The sequence below is a fragment of the Cupressus sempervirens genome, chromosome 4, assembly GCF_028749045.1.
Source record: "Cupressus sempervirens isolate cs-2001-9-10 chromosome 4, ASM2874904v1, whole genome shotgun sequence".
NCBI classification, from domain to species: Eukaryota; Viridiplantae; Streptophyta; class Pinopsida; order Cupressales; family Cupressaceae; genus Cupressus; species Cupressus sempervirens.
In genome coordinates this window covers 285,877,301-285,900,836 of record NC_143121.1, presented here as the reverse complement: position 1 = coordinate 285,900,836, position 23,536 = coordinate 285,877,301, and the positions used below count along the sequence as shown (strand labels likewise).

Here is a 23,536-nt window from a genome sequence, read left to right as displayed (position 1 = left end):
ATTTCTATAAGGAGGTTCTTCACATCTGGTATCAGAGCACTCTCTTGGGCTCGCTGGGTGGAAATTACATCAAATTTTTTTCTGTCGTGGCCTTCAGGTTCCTCTCACTTCTAATATCTCTTGTTATTGCACTAACTCTTTTCAGTTGTTCTGTCTGTGAGTGAATTTTTCTAAGTCGACTGTTCAAAAAAAAAAAAAAAACAAACCAAAAAAAAAAAAAAAAGAGTAAAAATTTTTCTGTTTTTTAGTCGTAGCTTCCTTGTTTGCTTTCTGTTTCTGCTCATACTTCCGCAGAACGTCTGCAATATCATTTCGCATACTTCCTTCCTTGGCGACCCAACCCCAAATTTTACATATCAAAGCCCTAAATCCCTCATTTATCTAATTTTAGGGTTTGCCCTATCTTTTTCACCTCTCATCCAATCGCCACCAAACTAAGCCACAAGATTCAATTCCTCATTTTGCTCCCTTATCCCTCTTGGACTGTTCGCCTCATTTCGCCTCCCTACCCTTGAAACCCTCATTTTTCTTTTTCCCTTGTCCCCAGATAGTCTCCCACCACCCGTCGAACACCCATTTCCTATATGAGTTTTACCCAAATCCAAGTTTGCCGTAACTAAAAAAGTTTTTGTTTCTCATCTTCTACCCATTCCAAAAAAATAAAAAATAAAAAAAAATAAACCTTGTTTTATGGTTCTTACGCGTACAGGAACAAAAATTATGGAAGAGGAAATTGCATCCCTCAAAACCAAACTTCAAGATCTGGATGACAAAATTCTGGGTCTTAACTTTCAGCAGTCAGCCATGAGCCGAAACCATTCAGGAGATACTGGGTCCTCTTCTGGCAATTTTCGTGGACCAAAGCTTGATTTTCCACGCTTCGATGGTTCTGATCCGACTGGATGGATCTATAGGGAAGAGCAGTATTTCAGCTTGCATAATACTTTGGATAACCACAAAGTCCCCCTTACATCTTTTCATTTGGAACATGAAGCTCTTCAATGGTTCCGTTGGTACATCAAGGCTAATGTAGGCCCAACGTGGAGAGAATTGTGCACCCTCATTTTGGAGCGCTTTGGCCCTAGTTCCTTTGATGATTTCACAGGAGCACTCACTAAACTGCGTCAAACAGGCACTGTAAGAGAATACCAAACAAAGTTTGAAAAATTAGCTAATCACACAGAGGGCTTGTCTGATGAATTCTTCCGTAGTTGTTTTGTCAGTGGTCTGAAGGATGCACTTCGCTCAGAAGTCAAAATGTTTCGACCTACTACAATGATGGAAGCCCTTGGGTTGGCTAAGTTAGCGGAAGACAAGATTAGTGCTCTACAACGCTCCAGATCTAATTTTGTTCCATTCAGAAATACAGGTTCTCACAACCCTCCAGTCATACCAGCTCCCAAAACCACTCCGATCAAGCACTTGTCTGAAACAGAGATGCGAGTCAGGCGAGACAAAGGGCTTTGTTATAATTGTGATGAGAAATGGTCTCGGGGCCATAGATGTGTTCAGCAAAAGCTCTATCTCTTGGATGTGGATTCTCCACTGGAACTGGAAGAATATTTAGATGCTCAGGAAACAGTGGATGATGCGGTTGAGCCTCACCAGCCTGAACCTCCTTCACCAGAAGCTCCACCAGAGATATCTGTCCATGCTTTGGCAGGAGTCACTACTCCACAAACCATGCGGGTCCAGGGTTTCTTCAAGAAGCTCCCTCTTACTATACTCATTGATTCTGGTAGCACTCATAACTTCATTGATCCACGAATAGCCAAACAGGCTGATTGCTTTATCCATCCCTGCTCTAGCTTTGAAGTCATGATTGCCAATGGGGGCACTTTACCTTGTAAAGGGAAATGTCGCAATGTGCGTCTCTCTATTGGAGATTATAACATGCGCTCTGACATGTTTGCCTTACCCTTAGGTGGCTGTGATGTGGTTTTGGGTGCCCAATGGTTACGCACTCTTGGCCCCATTCTCTGGGATTTTGCTGAACTTTGGATGCAGTTTTCAGCCGAGGGGCACCAACACACTTTGAAAGGCTTACAACCAGGGTCTCTCAGCATCATCAGTTCACACCGTATGGAAAAACTTCTTAAGAAGAATTCACATGGTGTCATCGCTCAGCTCCATTCCATTCAGATGCAGCCATCAGCAGTCTCTAGCACTCCTGCCGATCTCCAACACATTTTGGACAAGTATTCTGGTATATTTGCTGAACCTGTGGGATTACCTCCTTCTCGTCCAGAGGACCACCGTATTCAGCTCCTTCCTGGCAGTGTTCCGCCCAACATCAGGCCCTACCGCTACCCATTTCATCAGAAGACCGAAATCGAGATACTTGTCCGTGACTTACTGCAGCAAGGTATTATTCGCCCTAGTACCAGTTCCTTTTCTTCTCCAGTTCTGCTTGTTCGCAAAAAAGATGGGTCATGGTGACTCTGCATTGATTTCCGAGCACTTAATCATCTCACTATAAAGGACAAGTTTCCCATTCCAGTTGTTGATGAACTTCTTGATGAACTTCATGGGGCTCATTTTTTCTCCAAGTTAGATCTTCGTTCTGGGTATCATCAAATTCGGGTTAATGAGGAGGATATACCTAAAACTGCCTTCCGCACACATGATGGTCACTATGAATTTTTAGTCATGCCCTTTGGCCTCACGAATGCTCCTTCAACATTTCAGGCAGTGATGAATAACATATTTCGACCATACCTCCGGAAATTCATTCTGGTCTTCTTTGATGATATCCTCATATATAGCAAAACTTGGGCTGAGCATCTCCATCATCTGGAGCTTGTCTTGCAACTTATCTCTGATCATCAACTCTGTGCAAAACTATCTAAATGTGTGTTTGGCCAGGAGGAAGTGGAGTATCTCGGGCATATTGTTGCACACCATGGAGTGCGGGTGGATCCTACAAAAATAGATGCCATGAAAACTTGGCCGCATCCTAAAACTCTCAAGAGCCTTCGGGGTTTTTTGGGGTTGACTGGCTACTACCGCAAGTTTGTCAAAGATTACGAGAAAATTGCAGCACCATTGACAACTTTGTTACAAAAGGATGCCTTCTCCTGGACCCCTGTTGCTGAGACTGCATTTGAACAACTGAAACAGGCTATGTGCAGTACACCTGTTCTCGCGATGCCAGATTTTTCCAAACCCTTCACTATTGAGAGTGATGCTTGCGGCAATGGATTGGGTGCTGTTCTCCTGCAAGATGACCATCCTATTGCGTTCACTAGCAAAGCCCTCTCTGGTAAGAATCTAGCCCTCTCTACTTATGAAAAAGAAATGATGGCTATTTTGCATGCTGTACAGAAGTGGCGGCCATACCTCTTAGGGAGTCATTTTTGCATCAAAACCAATCACCAAAGTCTGAAATACTTCCTGGAACAACGGGTATCCTCTCCTACACAACATAAATGGGTCAGCAAACTCATGGGGTATGATTATGAGATCACCTACAAGAAGGGTAAGGAGAATATTGTGGCAGATGCTCTTTCTTGCACATTTGATAATCAAGCTTCCCTTTCCGCTATTTCTATGCCCATTCCCAATTGGTTAGCGTCTGTTCAGCAGGGCTATGACAGTGACTCTTCTTTATCTCAAATCATTCACCAGCTAGCCAATAATCCTTCTGCTATACCACATTACTCTTGGGATGGTGCTTCTCTTCGATACAAGGGTCGGCTAGTGCTTCCTCAGAACCCAGCTCTACATCAGGCTATTTTTTATGAACTCCATGCTTCTCCTTCAGCAGGGCACTCAGGCTTCCTCAAAACTTATGAGCGAGCAAGGAGAAACTTCTTTTGGAAAGGGATGAAACAGACGATTCAATAGATGGTGGCTGAATGTGATACTTGCCAACGCCACAAGGGTGAAACGACCCTCCTTCCTGGCTTGCTCGAACCATTGCCCATCCCTACACGGATTTGGACTGATATTTCTATGGATTTCATTGAAGGGCTTCCTAAATCCGGTGGCAAGACAGTGATCTTGGTTGATCGTCTCTCGAAATATAGTCATTTTTGTGCCCTCAGCCACCCCTATACTGCCTCCTCTGTTGCACAAATCTTCATGGACCAGATATTTCGTCTTCATGGACTCCCTTCTTCCATTGTCTCTGATCGTGATGCAACTTTTACCAGTCATTTTTGGACTGAACTGTTTCAGAAAACTGGCACCAAACTGAAGATGAGTTCGGGCTATCACCCACAAACTGATGGTCAAACTAAAATTGTCAATAAATGCTTGGAAACTTATCTTCGTTGCTTCACTTCCGAACAGCAACATCAGTGGGCCAAGTGGCTCCCTTTAGCTGAATGGTGGTACAATACCTCTTACCACACTGCCTCTAAAATGACTCCATATGAAGCAGTCTATGGTCAGGCACCTCCAGTGCTCCTTCCCTACACTCCCAACAGCTCACCAGTCCAGGCAGTTGACATAGTTCTCTGCAGTAGGGATCAGATTCTTTGTACCTTACAGGATAATCTTCACATGGCCCGTAATCGGATGAAACAGCAAGCAGATCAACACCGTTCTGAGCGCTCATTTCAAGTTGGGGATATGGTTTTTTTTCGTCTATAGCCATACAAACAATCCTCCCTAAAGCTGAAAGGGCGTCATAAGCTAGCCCCAAAATTTTATGGGCCTTATAAGGTTCTGCAGAAGATTGGTTCAGTTGCTTATAAACTGGAACTTCCTCCTTCTTCCCGCATTCATCCAGTCTTTCATGTTTCTTGTCTAAAGAAAGTTCTGGGTACCACTGTCAGAGCACAAACTACTCTCCCTGAAATGGATACGGAAGGATCCATTATCCTGGAGCCGGTGGCAATCATTGACCAGCGCACTCGCCCGCTTCGCTCTCGCTCCATCTCTGAGGTCTTGATTCAGTGGCATGGCATGCAACCAGAGGATGCTACCTGGGAACCCCTTATTCAGATTCAACAACAATTTCCACACCTTAAGCTTTGAGGACAAAGCTTTTTTCTAAGGGAGAGGGGATGTTAGGAACCTGTGTGTTCCTTCTATTTATTTTGTTAGAGTAGTGTTGTTGGACGCATATGCTTTGTAAGTCGTCCCGTGAGTATATTTTATTATCCCACATGCATAGGTAGTATTACTTTTCTAGATCATACCCAGTATATAAGAATAGGTTGAGGCCCTTGATGGGCACGGACGAATTTATTGTATTGAGCTTGCTCAAAGGAGGTTACCCCCTCGAAGTGGCCTGCGATCAGTAGATTCATTCTGAGTTCTGCTATCACTTTGTATTCTGTTATTTCGAGCATTCTCACGATATTGCTATAAGGAGGTTCTTCACATGGATATTTGTAAATTATGTTGGTTTTAGACAGTTATAGTTATAGTTATATATGCGCTCTTATGATGATGTGATTGGGATTGTAAGTTTTTTTGTCACGTTTATCTATTTAAAAAATAGATGAAATTATTGGCTTTCATTCCTAATAAATAATTATTTCCTAATTTTATTCTTCCCTGCAGGAACCAAAATTTATACATTGTGCCAATTATTGCAAAGGCTTTGCTCGCATAGGAGCCTTCTAAACTCCACAAAATTTGAGTTGTAAAGCATAATTGCTGAGTGGAAATAGGATATCGTGCACATTTCTTCCTCCTTCCCATTGTTTTGTATAAAAATAAATCATTTGACGAATGGAAAAATGTTGTGGAGGTAGAAATGTGCATGATATCTTGACTCTCATGCATCAAGCAATTACACTTTATAATCAAGTTTTGTGCAGTTTTGAACACTCCTATGAGAGAAAAGCTTTCAAAAAATAATGGGACAGTGCATCTCAATTGCGACATATCTTGGTCTCAATTGTGACATATCTTCGTTGTAACGCCCCGCTCGGGAACCCAAGAGAAATAATCCTAACATATTACAATGTTTACTGAACTATTTTTTTTTTGAAGTTTAAACAACATCAAGATAACATTAATGCGGAAGCAATATGAACATACACATCAAATACACATATGCAAATATAGATACAATTTCAATTCCTCAAGAGTTCCTTTACATTGAGTCACATTTAATAATTTTTAAATTAATTAGTTTAAGTTCCAAGTACAATGTCTCAAGATCATAAAGAAATAATAGATACATAATCGCATAAGCAAATGCATAAGTATAAATAATACAATGAAAGTACATCCACTAAATAACATCTACTGCACATGTCGCAAGGTATGTGAGAATAGATATAATACATCGGAATACATGATAACATATATACATCATCTGAAAAGAAATCTCTGAGATAAGAAATAAGAATGATAAAGGTACATCTTCTGCAACGAACATCCAATAGCTAGAAATGTGAAGGGGGACCCAAATGGTAAGAAGGCATTGCCTCCCGACCGCGTGGTTACCTAGTCAGGCTTCCACTCCCACCGTGTAGGGAAGATAATGAACAATCCACATATGGCTATCAAACATAAAACATTCCTAGGCAAGGTACCCCTAATAGCCAAAACTACCTCAAAGGTAACACATACTACTCAAGAAGATAAAATAATCCAAAAGTAAGAACACTCAATCCAATACCAAGATCATAAGATAAAGTCAACGAAAGATAATCATCTAAAGTCAAAAGCCACATGTCAAAAGTACAACATCCATGAATCACCAATCATCATCAATGAAAGTAAATAACCATAATAAACACATCCGACAATAGATACACCACCAACAATAAGTACACCACCAGAGATACACAAATCTACAGAGGAGACTCAGCTACATACTAGGGAGTGTCATCACATGGCTGCTTGAGTTACCCTAGACTAATCTCTTAATAGACCTCGAACCCTCAAGCATTGATTTACCCTGGACTGGTTACTCTGAACCCCGGACCCTCAACATCACACATATGGAAACTAGAAAGCCCTCTCAAGAAGACGAGGCACTCATCTCATTCCCATCCTTAGTCTATACAAGCACTAAAGGCATGGGTAGATCAAATATCTCTAACTTATCTTTTTAGTGTGTTTTCCCCCCCATAAATTTTAATTACTAGATTATCACTTATTACATAACTTGCATTAGGTTACCCTGGTACTGACCACTTTGGGTCTCGGACCCCTATGCAAGCCACTCCCAAAGTCACATACCTAGACAACCTCTCCTAAGCACATAAAAACACAGTTGTGTCCCATACCACAACACCCATAAAGATCAAACTCGGTTCCTTAACAGGCAACCTAATAACACAATGGTTCTCCCAACCTAAGTAAACATAATTGTACCACCAAGAAAATCTCATAAACATAATTTCAATTTACATCACAAGATATATCATGACATCCAGTCACATAAAAATAGTGTCAAAGAAATTTCATACAACCTCTGGTGTACGTCCTAGACTGGTCGACATCTAAACAACACCAAAATCCCAAAGCATAGATAGTGCATAGAAAACATAATAGTCTAAAAGTTTGCATTTGATTCGAAAACATATAGTTGAGTTAAAGGTAAGGTTCTAGTTTCTAGTTAAACTTATGTTTCAAGTAAATAACTTTTGTAGTTCACCCTTTCAATTAACCCGTTCTTTTTTTTTTTTTTAAATAACATATAAATTTACCCCATTTAAATATATTCGAATAAAATGTACAATTACCCTACTTTTGATTTTGAGTTAATTAATCAATATAACTAAAAGGGTGCTTATTTATTTAATTATTAAAATAATACCAAATGATTTTTTTTAAATAAGATAATTTATAATTTTATTAAATTAAGAATTATCACTAATTAAATAAATTTACATCTTTGTTTCTAAATAATTCCCATTATTTAAGTACATCAATTGAATCAAATTTAATAAAGTTAATTATTAGTTATTTGTAAAATAACTAGATAATTAACATTTAATCAATCATTAAAACTTAATTACCTTCCCTTTATTCTCAAAATACATAATAATAATAATTAATAAAAACATTTAATTAATTATTAATAACTTCTTTAATTACTTATTCTATTGATAAACAATTCATTATTATTCAAATAATACTAATAATAAACAACGTTATTATTATTAACTAACATATTAATTATTTAACACTTAATAAAAATATAATAATTTAAAACATTTAATAATTTTAATATATATTAGTAAATATAAAACATTAGAAATTTTTTTTTTTTAAATGATTTTAAAAAATATTGCAATTTTTATAACCTAATAAAAAAAAATAGAAAGCGCTTTGCTTAATAAAGCAAGCGCGAGCCTTATTAAAGGCTTTGTTGCCGTGCGGCAGGCCTGCTGTCGCAGGGCCTACGGCAGCTTGCTGACGCAGTCCCTGCACCAGCAGTGATTGCCGGCGGCATCCGTGCCCAGGGGGGGGTTGGGGGAGGTCGTGGCCCCCACTTCCCTATTGAGTTTTATTTTTGAACATTTTTTTTTTTTAAATTAGTTTTATTTATAAAATTTTATAAATATAAAACAAATTTCTTTTCTTTCCTTTTTAATAAACATTTTCAACACAGATTTAGAATGGAAAACCTAGATTAATTAGCTAAATTATAAACAATAAAATTTCTTTTCTTTTCTACCCAAAATCTGATTTCAATATCCAAAAGATTCTTGTATCTGCTTGATTTCTTTTCAACCTTATTCATAATAAAATACAATTCCCTAAAATATACTCAACGAACTACCCCATCTAAGCCATGTACAGATATTTCTCAAACAAGAACAATATTGCATACCAGAAAAATAATACATGCAAAAGACACGGAGCAGACAGAAGTTTGAAGAGCAAAACTACTATACAATTAAACCACGAGATCCTACCTGGATCTGATGCTAACCTCTGCAAAATTCCTACCGCAAGCAAAATCTTTCAACCCACGTAAAATTCGTTTCTTTCTAAACCCTTCGAATTGCTCTCCATAAACCTATGTGTGCCCTGAAACCTGTGTCTGAAAACTTGTCTCCCAAAAATCCCTCCTGAAAAATGAACCCTCAAATATTGATAAGGAGTTCTCTTCCTACAATCGAGGCACTAATTGTGTGTTTACCCGAGAGGTCTCTTGAGCCCCCTTCATTAACTCTAAAATCAAACTTTATTTATCTTATCTTTCATATTTTCATGCACGTTAAATGGATTATTAAATCTCTTTATTTAATTTCCACTCCACTTCTATTTTAATCAATTTATAACTTATAAATCTCATGCGCACTTAATGCGATTAAATATCTTTATTAATTTCACATGTTTAATCTTTTCAATTAATTTCTTTTATTTTCAACTCATGCATAAATCATGCGAACTATAATCTTTATGATAATTAAATATCTTTTCACTTTTAATTTCATTTTTTTAGAAACTTAATTGATAAAATATTTATTAACTTAAATAACAATAATATTTAGCATTTATTTAAAAATGCACTCTAAATATATTATTATTAAATTAAATAAATATAATCACGTTCTAAATTTAAACTTTAACTTTTATCTCCAATATTTAATTCTCTCTTATTTAATTACTTCATTCATGCACAATTAATTTCCTTTTTAAAATAAAATATTCTTTTATTATTCCTTCATGCACTTTAAGTGAATCATTAAATTACTTTATTTAACTTTCCACTTTACTTTACTTTAAATTAATTTATTAACTTTAATCTCATGCGCACATTATTAAAATATCTTTATTCAAGTTCACACTTTTTTTTTTTAATCTTTTAATTAATTTTCTATATTTTATTCTCATTCATGCCAACTTACATCTTTTTCATAATTTAATATCTTTCTCTTTTTAATATATTTTTGAACGTTTAATTTGATAAATATTTATTAACTTAAATAACAATAATATTTAGGATTTATTTAAAAATGAACTCTAAATATATTATTATTAAATTAAATAAATATTATCACGTTCTAAATTTAATCTTAAAACTTTTATTTTCCAATTCAATTCTTTATATTTAATTAATTTCTCAATTAATTAAATATAATTAAATATTCAAAAAGTCATAATAATTCTTCATTAAATTAAATTATTAATTTAATCTATTAATTAGACTTAATTAATAGAAAATACATCAAAGACTCACAAAACAACATACGCATAAAATACTTACGGGTTTAAAAAGGGTAGACAGTCTGTTATGAGTCCTCCTTGCAGGACAAGTATTATATGCTTATGGCTAGGATTGGACCTGATCATTATCTTCCCATTCTCACCATTTGAGTATTTGTAATAGGGCACGCTCATCCTGGCAATTCAGGGAAGTCGATGCCCGATACCTACATCCTGCATAAAAGACGAGCATGTACATGTATATAATATATCTAAACTAACCAGACAATGGCGGAGAGTGGTTCATCGTGTAGATCCCGACTAGCAGGTGACTACGACTCCCTCCCTTAACCACATCAAACACTTTAGACAAAAAGATAAAATAAACACACACACCATACACATGCAAGTATGGGGTAAGTATCGTAAAAATCACAAATCTAAGATCAAATGCGTACATATAATAATGAATCTCTATCAATACAACATAATCATCATTAAAGACATCTTGTTAACATTTTTATAAAAGAAATCACATTTACTAACTAGGATCATTAAACCAACACATGAATGAAATCAACTAAGCAATAATAATTGATACATTTGTAATCAAAGTCATGAAATAATATCATAATATTACAATTCTAGTATCTCTAAAGCTAATCGATGCATAAAATCAGCCTAAGAAATTTGACAATGATAACAAAAATGCGAACTAGGGGCAGGCACTACATTCGTCTCAATTGCAACACCAAACCGGCAAATTTTAAGTCGCGAGTATGGCACTAGCGTAGATAACTAAAGGTTTGTGGTCAGAATTTAGACGCAAAATTGGGTAGGTTTATGTCAGAATTGAGATGACTTGCGCTCGCAAATGAGAAAATAACAGTTCGGGTTGGCTAGAGAAATCGATGAAATTCGTGTCGGTAAATGCACGTTTATGAAGTCGAAATTGCGACTCACAATGAATGTGGCGGGAAACCGACCAAATTTGTCTGACAACAACTTTGGTGGCTTTAGCGACCTACTCTTGTTGAAATTGAGACCTTTTCGCGTCACAATTTAGCCCTAAATTTACCAGTGCTTGCTTTTTCATTGAGAAGGCTAATGGATCTTTCAATATGAATAATTGTGGTTCATATAAAGTTGCTAACTCTATGTTTTCGGTTATAGTTGCTAGGAAACAATAAGTTTTTGGGCCATATTCCAGACCTCAGCTCATTGAACAATCTCACAATATTGTAAGACACCTCTGCAATACCTTGTGTGAATGACTAGAGAGCCAGAATTATCTGTATCTTTGCTAATACTATATGTTGGCCTCACAAAGGCAACTGCAGAATAATCAACTTACCGGAGAAATTCCAAGATCATTGGGGAAGCTTCAAAGGCTAAATCGACTGTATGTTTACCAGCTACTGTATCTTATTTCATCCTCACATTTCATTATATAACTAATGTAGCTAAGCGCTATTAAATAGGTGTTCTTATAGAGCTTTTTTGGTTTATTGAAAAGATTTTTACAGGAAAATAAATTGGAGGGAACAGTCTCAAAGGGATTACAGAGAAACAACTTGGAACTTTGGTATACCAATTTTCTTTCCTCTTTCTATAATATTACCTTTTTAATATCAACTTCACTTCACAGACCATCAATACGATAGATGTTTTAAATTTGAACTTCACAACCATTAATATCTCATATACCATTAATTTCAGCGTTGATCCACAAAATGCTCTTCCGGCAGACAGCCACAAAATTAAAGGCTGGGTGATCGGAGTTTTGATTGGGTGTTCGGTGGTGCTAGTTTTGGTCATCCTTTCTGGAATTTTCTTGTGGAGGCACAAACACCTATCTCAACCATTTCCGACGACAGATGTTTCTCCAACTCCATTATAAAAACAAGTAATTGCAGGTGTTTCTCCAATCTCTGGTATGCTAAAAACATGAATAGAAATGCTTTGCTCTTCTTCTTTTACCGTGCTTGTGACATTAAAGAGTATTTCTTCTTGATTTGTTCTTTCTCAGATGAAAAAAATCAAAACGATTATCACAGGCTGGCTATAGAATACACAGAGCAAGACATTAAAACTTCTACCGATAACTATTCCACACCCATTGGTAAGGGAAGTTTTCGATTTGTATTTTATGGCAGACTTTCTGGATATTAGGTTGCCGTCAAAATACACAAGTTTGATTCTAATCAAGGCCGAAAAGAATTCCAGAATGAGGTTAGTATTCCTACATAGATTCAACAACAAAGTGTATGAAGATTGCCATTACTACCAAATTCTCGTTTAACAAGTGTTATCTGTGATTTTAGGTAGCTATGCTGTCAAGAATATATCACAAGAATCTTGTAAATCTTATTGGGTATTGCAGAGAACTCATAATGGCATTGGTCTATGAATGCATGCCATGTGGAACACTGATTGATCATTTATACGGTACTTATGTGCATACATTAAATCTTGTGCCATTTCAATTTCTATTCTGAAGTTTTTTTTATTCAAATTTATTGAGCCGCATTTCATGAGTAGTATTGGGATGGGTAGTTTTTAGAAAAGTTTTTGTATTTAGTCTTTGTAGATATCATGTAGATGCAATGTGTATTAAGTATTTTATTCCTTCTAATGAGAAAAGGGCTCGGGAGAACTGCTACTCATTGAACATAGATCAATGAATTCTGATCAAAAACTTAATTGAATCTTAATGATATCATAATTTGACTTACAATTGAAAACATCTTTCACTTATTAATAATGACTTTACATACCTTTAAATTTAATTTTAATATTATTTTAAAATTTGTAAGCATGACCAAATTGAAAACTCCACTTGATTGGCTTACAAGATTGAATATTGCTAGACAGGCTGTAGATGGTAAGTTGTTTGTGGTTGCAGAAGTTCCTTTATATTTAATCATTTTCATAAAAGGGGAAAAACAGCATGTTTCAACCATTCTACACAAGTTTTGAAGGTTTGCTCTACCTTCATCAGAGTTGCTATCCTCCAGTCATACACAGAAATATAAAGTGCAGTAATATATTGTTGGATTACAAAATGTCTGCCAAGCTAGCTGACTTTGGCATATCAAAATTGATAGAGTCCCAGTGGTTATATACCAACTGAAGTCAAAGGGACAATAAGTTATCTTGGTCCTGAGTATTTCACATAACTCCATTACATTCCTTTTTTCTTAAATATACTTAGTTTAACTACGCTTGATGAATGCATTTTTCTCTTAACATAAAGTATAGGGAACAATTTTTCTCCTAACATAAAGTATAGGGAACAAATAACTAGTAGATTAAAATATGGACGAACTATTGTAGATACTTTGCAACATCTTCACTGAATGAGAAGAGTGATGTCTACAGTTTCGGAGTGGTTTTACTAAAGATTATATCTAGAGTACCACCCAAAGACAGAATAGTACAATTGGTAATTCATATATTTTTGTAGACAAATTAAGTGATTTCAATACTTTTGGTAATGTTCATCAACAAAGTATTAAAAAAATCAATGTATCAGGCATACAATTTGCTTTTATGTGGAAAAATAGACAAGCTTGTGGATCCTTCATTGGGTGGTCGATATAACATAGAATTTGCTTGCAAAGCAGCAGAGATAGCATAATGTGCGTGCAAAAGGAATCAACAAAAAGACCCAAAATGAGTGTGGTGGCTAAAGAATTGGAAGAAGTAGTGACGCTTGCATATGGTGATAACAACTATTCTACTTCACATACCATTGCCTATTTTAGTACCAGTGGGATGCCCAACCTTAGATAATAAGATTTTATAGTAACTATTTTGTTCACATATCTTCAGACAATTTATTTTTTCTAGACTGGGATAGAAATATCCTATAATATTAAATACTTGTGCAGTCAATTTAAACTTAAGAAAGTTCTATAGATTCTAAAATTATTGCACCTTTTTTTGTTTGGGTGTATTTCAAGACCTCTCTATAAAGAGGCAATATGTAAGAATATGTAAGAATTTAGTATTAGACGATGAGGGTGATTTATGAATCATTAGTAGACTGTGTATCTTCTAATTTTATTATAAGAAGATATGGTGGTTATATGTTGTATTTTCATTTTAAGAAGATATAGTGGTTATTGTCATTTGATTAATGAGAAGAATAAGGTGTTGTACTACATAAAAGAATCTAACTAGTTGTTCATGAATTTATATCATTTGTAGTTTTTACTTCAATGTATTTTTTTACCATCTATTATAACATGATAATGGTTCAATTGTAATTGTTGAGTTGCACATTTTTAGACATGGCCAATGGACTTATATGAGATTGTACAATCACAAAGATAGGTACTAATGTAAATCATTTATTTAACTTACATTTATGTGAACTTGTTGACTATAATTTGAAATTTTCTTAATCATTTGAAGGACATTCAAAGTCAGTTCATCACAACATTTAGCCTCTTGCTCCTAAGAACAACATTTCTTCAAATTTATATATTTTCTATAGAATTTCTTTAATATTATTTATTTGCATTTGGTTCAAATATGTTATGTATGAGTAAAAAACTAAACCACATTAAGATAATGCATACACCAGATTGGTGGCATAAGGATGTGTATAAGAGACCATAAAATAAAATAAATAATACCCCCAAGAAATGAAAAAATGAAAAAACAAACCATCAAGTAATATCTAAGATAATATATTTAACTAGTAAGCCATAATAAAAAGAAATTAATGTACATTATGTCATTTTCATAAATTTATAAATATTATCACTGTAATGCCATGCCATGTGACCCAAAAGAAGTTAACCTAAAGTTTTACTAAGTTTGATAAACATCTTTTTTTAAAGTTAAAGATATTAACTTAACAACAATTATAGAATAGCGAAAGCAATTAACATACACTCATACATCAACAACACATAAACATATTACAACTCTTAAGGGTACCATGTTGATGAATCATATTTAATTTTAATTAACACTAAATCCAATATATAATAAACCAACATCAAATAATAATATACAAGTATGAATCCATTTATACAATATATAGCCATCTTAAATGCCACTTGACAATCATCATCCACTATATAGGTCATAGGGCATGAAGGGCTAAAAGAATATACAACATAAAAATATATTACAACAACATCTCATAAGATTCATGAAATCAAATACAATGTAGAAAAGGTATAACCATCCATCATAGAAATACAAGATCAGATAGAAAGGAACATTTGCACAAACATGTCTAGCAATGACATCTAATGATCGGATCTCAATGGTATAAGAAAAACACTACCACCCAACCTTGCAAAACTTAAAAAGGTCCACTCCCACTACATTGAGGAGATAAACTCAAGTCCCAAATAAGATAAAAAACTCAAAAGTCAAAATCAACATCTAGGTTCAAGGAATCACTTGAAAGAAAACTATCTCAAGGTACTAAGACACAAGTATCAACTAAACCCAAAGGCAACAAAGACACATGGGCAATCTACTATGTAAGTGGGAAAGTGTCACCACATGAGCCAACTCTAAGGTTACCTTGGTAGCCTCGCTAGAGTCCAGCCCCCTAGTGTCTCTATGCGGCATCAGTATCCTTTCATATAGACAAGACATATTAATAAGTCAACTCTAAAGTTACCCTAGCAGTCTCTCAGGACTCTGACCCCCTAGTGACTTTTTGTAGTACCAATATATTGTTAATTTATTTTAAACCCATTTAATGAAATGTTATTACTTATTAAAATAACCTACAATGGGTTACCTGGGTAGCCTCTTTAGGGCTTCAGCCTCCATTACAAGCTACTTCCCAAAATGAAATATAGATAACCTAGGCTAAGCTCAATAAAATCAAAAGATTGCAAAAGACCACATACTACACATCAATTCTTAAATAAAAACTAATAAATACTAAAAATCATTGATCATAATCACGGATTCCACCAATATGATCATCCTAATAGGATTGATCCCAAAAATCAAGTACACATAAAGCGATTCCATGTCACAACATGACATCACCAAAAAAAAATCATACAAACACCTTAGTCCTATACAAGTGATCGAAAAGAAACCCAAACACAACTAATTGAAGACTCAAAAGTTATATCAGATAGGTCACACCATTCATGTCAGTTTCACAGAAGAACACTGGAAAGCAATAAAAATTCATAGATCAAAACACCTCATAAAGCATACAAGACACATTACCATGGTTGAGTATAAAAGATCATGATCAAAATATCATCATAACATCACAAAATAAAACACTCAAGCCTGTGGTAAATATCTTGATTTAGTCAAAGCTAAGTCAAGCCTAAAACCCAACATTAGTAAAATCACCCATCCCATATAAAACACACAATAGTAACTTATCATAATACATTAGGTTTTGGAAAACACACGTATTTAATTTGAACTTATAGGTTTCCAAGTTTTCATTTCCAAATATTATAAAGTATAAATTTTTCAATCTCAATCAAGGATTTAGTTTTCATTTTTTCAAAGTAATATAATTACTGAGGTTTTCGAATAATAAAATTTTCCTAGTATTACAAATCATTTTCATATATATCTAGACCATATAAACACATCCATGTTTATAAAAGAACATATTAATTCTCCCAATTAATTTCTTTGATTTTTAGTTTACTTAAGAACTATATTTAAATAATAAAGTAATAAATTAAATTTCAAATTTTAACAATACTTTTTAAAATTAATAATAATAATTATCAATTATTACCATAATAATTCTAAATTAATTATACTTTGAAAAAACTTTCTCAAAAAGGAAACTTGCTAAAAATAGAAATTTTCAAAAATGGAAACCTACTAAAGATAGGAATTTTCCAAAAATGGAAACCTACTAAAAATGAAAACTTTTCAAAAATAGAAACTAGTTAAAAATAGAAACTTTTCAAAAATAGAAACATTAAAAAATGGACAACTACTAAAAACAAAAACTGTCCTAAAATAGATACCTGCAAAAAATAGAGACTTTCCTGAAATGGAAACCTATTAAAAATGAAAACTTTCCCAAAATAGAAACATGCTAAAAATATAAACTTTCCTGAAATAGAAACCTTCTAAAATAGAAAATTTCCTAAAGTAGAAACGTACTAAAAATAGAGACTTTCTGAAATGGAAACCTACTAAAAATAGAAACTTTTGAAAAATAGAAACATGCTAAAAATAGAAACTTTCTTGAAATAGAAACCTGCTAAAAATTGAAACTTATGAAAAAAGGAACTTTTCAAAAATGGAATAGTACAATTAACCAATTGATTGAATATTACATTTTTTAATTTTAATTTATTTTCCAAACCATCATCTCGATTTTAACAATTCCAATATGAATCGCCCTATTCATCAAATGAGGGTTTCAATTCTAAATTAACAAACAATGATTTCAAACAATGACATTCCTTCACAAATGTCTTCAAAAACAAAGAACGATAAATATCCAAACAAGGGTTTCAACCCATAAGAATTCTAAAAACAAAAACACAACAAACACAGAGAAGACAAAAATTTGAAAGATGGAAAACCACTATACAAATAAACCACAAGATCCTACTTGGATCTAATGCTAAATTGATAATCGCACGAAGCACACAAAATAATCCCCTTTCTCTAAAAATTTCCTTCTTCAAAAATTCTCCTGCAAAACCAGTGTAATTGCATAATGAGCTATAGATCTCTGATAAAGAGTTCTTCCCTAAATTTGGAGCTTTATTGTGCAATCACAAGAGGGAACTTGTTGATCAATTACTCTATTACTTTATTACTTTTTTTTATCTTTTCATGCACAACTCTTTTAAATATTTAATTACAAAATATCTTAATTTAAATAATTAGCTTTCTCTCTTTCTTTAATTTATTATATTTTAATTTCATGCATAAGCATTATGCAATATAATTAAAATAACTTTATTAAATTTATGTTTTCTATCTCTAGTTAATTATAAGATATTTTAATAATATACTTATTAATTCAACTAATAATATTATTTAGAGTTTATTATTAAAATTAAATTCTTAAATAATTATTATTGTATTAAATAAATATAAATACGCCTAAATTAGAACCATAACTTCATCTTTAAGTTTCATTCTTATATTTAATTAATTCACAAGACATTTTTAATAACATATTTATTAACTTAATTAATAACATTATTTAGAGTTTACTATTAAAATAAAACTCCTAAATAATTATCATTAAATTAAATAAATAGAAATATGTCAAAAGTAGAACATTAATATAATCTTTTAAATTTAGTTCTTTTATTTAATTAATTTCTCAATTAATTAAATACTATTCATTTTCTTTATAAATCTTCCATTGAATTAAATCATTAAATTATCTTTTAATTTGTTTTAATTATAGAATTGTAGGGCTCTCCACCATGCATGATAACAAAAAGTCATCACACACCCACAAAACAAAATATGACAACTCAACTAAAAGTCAAAGAAAAAAGTCAAACTCTAAGGTTAAGGTCAAAGTCAAAAATTTATGTCATTAGATGAATTCAGATGGGTAAACAGTTCAGATATTTGTCCTATTTTTTAGGACAATTGGCTTAGGATTTAGGATTCAAACTCAAGAATTATCTCCCCACTTATACTATTGAAATACTACGATAGGGTATGCTCATCCTAGCAATTCAAGGAAGTTGATACCTAGTACCTACAATCTACATAAAAATCATGCATGTACAAACACATATTCTAAACTAAATAGGCAATGGCAGAAAGTGGTGCATCATATAGATCCCGACTAGTAGGTGACTACGACTCCCTTCCTCAACCACATCAAAAATGTCAAACATAAAGAAAACATACACATGCAAATATGCGGTAAGTATACATGGAAACCACATAAAAATAGTTCATCTAACTAACATCAGTCAATAACTACAAGTCAATACCTGAACATATATATCATCATTGAACAATCATGAAATAACTGAAATAACTAGCACTAAAGTAACACAACATATATATCAACTAACTATGAAATACAATTAAATCAATTCCAGTAACTAAGTACTGATAATCATAAAACATAATCATAGAACGGGCCTAAAAGAATCTAGTCAAAATGAATGAGAATAGTCAAGTAGGGGTAGGCATTATAGTTACTTTAGTCTTGAATATCATACATGTTAATAATGTATCATAGAAGAATTTTATACCTACATTTAAATTGACTCAAGTACCAACCTTAAGCACTTGATAATGTTATTGGTTGTCTTGTAATAGAATTGTATATGTAAAGTCCTTATATAGCTTTCAAAAACTATCTAGAATTTGTAATCTTCAGATAAAGTATGATTCTTCACATAATCTACCTTCAACAAAATATAGATAATAAAAATTCCCCTCCCTCACTTGTGCATCAAAATTGGCATCAGTCATGATAATTCGATACTAGAATATATTTGTTATATGTTTTCAAATCTATAATTGTAACACTTGGGGAACATTGTAACTCATCACAAATATCAATAAAAAGTTTACTTTTCCTTAGCTTAATATTTTAATGGAGTAGATTTTTTTTTATGTTAGGATAATATGAGAAATATATAGTTGTAGCCATGTCAAAAGAATATTGTAATTGATGTTTAAAAAATAAAACTCTTGGAAGTGGGAAAGGATAATGAGGATGAAACTATACAAGAGGAAATGCTATGAGATAAAAAAATGTTGATGACAAGGATGAGAAAGTGTATGATAGAAGAAGGATGGTAGAAAATGGCTTATGGGAAAAATGAGCAATGAAAAGAGGAAGAACTAGTGGCCATGGAAAAGAGCAAATAAATAGCATGTGTAATCAACCAAAATTGACCTCACAAACTCAATTTTCTAAATTCATTGCTTCTAATGATCAAATAAAACAAAGTTACATAATCATCATATATCATCTAGCTCATGCTTCTTAATCACTCATTTCTATCTATAGAATGCTATACATTTGAATTATTTCAAATGTTAGGCATTCTCATTTAAATATATTACTTGAACCCATTCTAAAATACACATGAATATTAATTCCAAATAAAGCTAAAAGAGGTATTTATTTCTAATAATGATTTAAATATTTGGAAAACCCCTAATTCATTTAATATTCATAGTGGAATCATTGTAGGATCAAGGAAATTAATTTAATATCCATGATGTCATAATGGAATTGAAGGTATCATTATAGAAAATTTGAAAGTATCATAATGGAATTTGAAGTGGATCCATGGTACACTTCAAATATTCAAAATGCTCATTTTGACATTTGAATATTCAAAATGCTTTGAATAAAGAAATCATTAAATGACACACCCACTAACCTCTTGGACCAATCTCCACCCTTGATCTTTCCCTATGGACTTCAATCTCAACCATCCATTCAGCTTTAAAAAGGAGAGCTCTCTCTTTAAAAAAGAGCCCCCATTCTCTTAAGGTTATGCTGCAAGTTTTAGACTCCATTATTACAATCATCATTTTGATAAGCTTTCCTTGGAGATTTGAGGAGAACTTATATCTTCCTATCTAACTATTTTATCATGCTTGGATCTTTATACTAGTTTAGCCTCATTTGCATCTAGTTTAGATTCTTTCTTGCAATAGCTAATGCATCTAGCTTAATTAGAAAGGCTTGTAACACTCTCATTTGCTAGTTCAAGAGTTATTTGCCTCTCATTCAGCATAAGACATCTTGTATTTGCATACTTAAGGAATTCTTGACACTAACATTCTTCTTTTTTTCTCAAGAATCTCTCGTATTGCAGTTTAGTAGCAAGGGGCATGTTCCTAAAGCTCAAACTAAGAGCTAAATATTATACTTATGAATACACCCCTACACTCCATGAATAGGGAGCTCTATGTCAACATTTGAGACTCTCATTTCATGAGATAACCTTGAATAGAAGGACTTAGAGAAGTGCACTTTTTACAGTACACATTTTTGGCATCCACCATGTGGCAAAACTAATTTTTTTGCTTTGATTTTGTTATTTTATTTTCTTGTTGTTTTGCAAATCTGTGGGTTTAGCAGACAATATCGGGTGATAGTTTCTCTAAAGTGAGGTGATACTTTTTTAGTATCATACAATAGTATCTTAGAATGGAGGTGACACTTTTCTAGAAAGCATTGCACAGACATACAAAAGACCATCACATGTAAGTTATACTTTTTGTTGTCTCCTTTAGCATAAAATATCGCTTGACAATTCTATTGCAATTGATTGTTTTGATCTTTCTCCAATTTTGCTGCAAATGAATGTCTCCAAGCTTGATTTTTTGGGTTTTTGATAGACTTAATCACTAGTTCTACCGAGGGATTTTATTTTATTTTTCTAATAATTTTGATGTTCTAACTAGCTACCAAAAAAAACCAAAGCCCAAAAAAAATGTATAAAACGAAAAATTGACTTTTGGTGGTTATGTAGGATATGGGCTATTCTAAGCTGATTTACGTGTATAAAAAATAACAAAAAAGGTTTTTGAAAAATATTCTTCCATATTCAAGCATTCATTTAGGATGTTAGACATCATAACTCATGCTAAGGTGTTTACATTTTCATTACAGGATTATTTCATGTTTGTTATACAATTTTAATGCTCTATTTCATGGTTTTGTAGGGATTGCTAAAAATTTCCTTGCGAAAATGAAATAAGAACCCAAAAGAAAGAATGTCAAAGACACTTGCTAAAAAGGGGCTACTAACGTTTCTTATAGGGCCACCCAAAGGCAAAAACAAACCAAACAAATCTTTTTTTGTCTTTATTGACTTTCATGTGCAGCAATTAGATTTCTTTGTAGGCATATGAATACTTATTCTTAACAAAGGTTTTTTCATTTGGTAGGAGAGTATACTCTTCGCCTATTTGGTGAATCAGAAATATGGACCCACTTGATGTGCCAAGGTGGAATAAGGGGTAAGTGAATTGTTGTTTGTCATGTTTGGGACACATGATTGGAATAGGATAGTATGCTCTTCACCCTTGAGGTAAATTAGAAATTTGGACCTCTAAAAGTGTAGCCTTCTTTGTGTAGTCTAGGATCCTTTAGCAATTCTTCTCTTGGACAACCAAGAGGAATGACCCAAGTGGGGAAAAGTAAACCCAGATATTCTGACCCACTATAAACCCAAGGCTATGAAGGACACAAAACCTTGATAGACATAGCACTTGTCTTAGCTAGTGTGATTGCTTATGGGATTGTGACCTTGAGGAGATCACTAGGGGGGAATCCTTAAGGTACTATTTTGATTGCAAAGTTTATTGCTTTCCACAAGGTAAGGAGTCTCATAATTGGGAGCAAGAGGAGTGATGTGAATGGAAGCCCTTACTAAGAATAGAGGGTTAGAAACTACCCTATTTGGCTGCTTAGCACCTTGGTGCAAGGATCAATCCTAGTGGACTACCCAGCTCACCCCAAGATTTTAAATTCACCATCTATGTCTCCTTGGTTATGTCAATAGCATTTCCATGACAAAGCCAATATCTCTTGAGGGTAACCACTTGGCATGAGGTAAAGAGGCATCAAGTGTGTACCAAGATGTTGAGCATTGAACCGTATTGTAAAAGTACAAAGCTATGTCACCTTTCAAGCTGACTTATTAGAACGACTAAATTTGAGTATTTCTATCAAAAAATTAATTTTTCTAAAACATATGATCTAGATAAATTCATTCTCATGAAGTTATATGTGGGTCTCACACTTTTCCAATTGGAAATATCAATTAAATAAATGGTTTGTACTAGTATGTATCCAATTACTAAAGAAATAAAACTATTTCAGAAAATTGATGTTTCAATAATGCCTACTACTTTTTATGATTTTTTTAGTATCATATAAACACCATTTTATAGAGCTACAATTTAAGAATATCATCATATAGAATTTATATTGTTTTAATTAGATATAGTATATTCTAATTAAAAAATTCTACAAGAACGTATTTTAACACTTGAAAATATGTTGATTTTGACAAAGAAAAAAATATTAAATCATATAAAAAAAGTTAAAATTATATGATGTTCTAGAGGAGAGAGCCCTCTTTTAGAATGTATAATTTTTCTTCTAGTTAAATTATATTTGTTTTGAAAAATGTGGTGGGAGATGAAAACTATCAATTTCACGTGAGTTGAAATTTGAATCATTATAAAAGAGAAAATATATGTCTAAAGTAAATTTTATTTTTTATTGTTCTAGATATATATGTTATCGATAACATAGTCAAGTTCAAATGGAAATAAGTTTATTTCCATATAGTTTTATGGTGGGAACAAAACCCTTCATTGTCAACATTTTTTAGCAACTAAAAAATTATGTATAAAAAAATAGGAAAATATATCATATTATATTCCAAATAATTATCAAAAATTATAATCCTAAACTTCATCCATTTCTACACATTTTATTAGTTTACTTCAGTTTCAAATTTTAAAT

General features: G+C 33.1%; 1 pseudogene; it reads left to right on the top strand.

Moving 5' to 3' along the window:
• LOC149561122 (putative LRR receptor-like serine/threonine-protein kinase At1g67720) overlaps positions 1–13,866 on the top strand; it is a 56,941-nt pseudogene extending 43,075 nt beyond the window's left edge.
• The last annotated feature ends 9,670 nt before the right edge of the window (positions 13,867–23,536 follow it).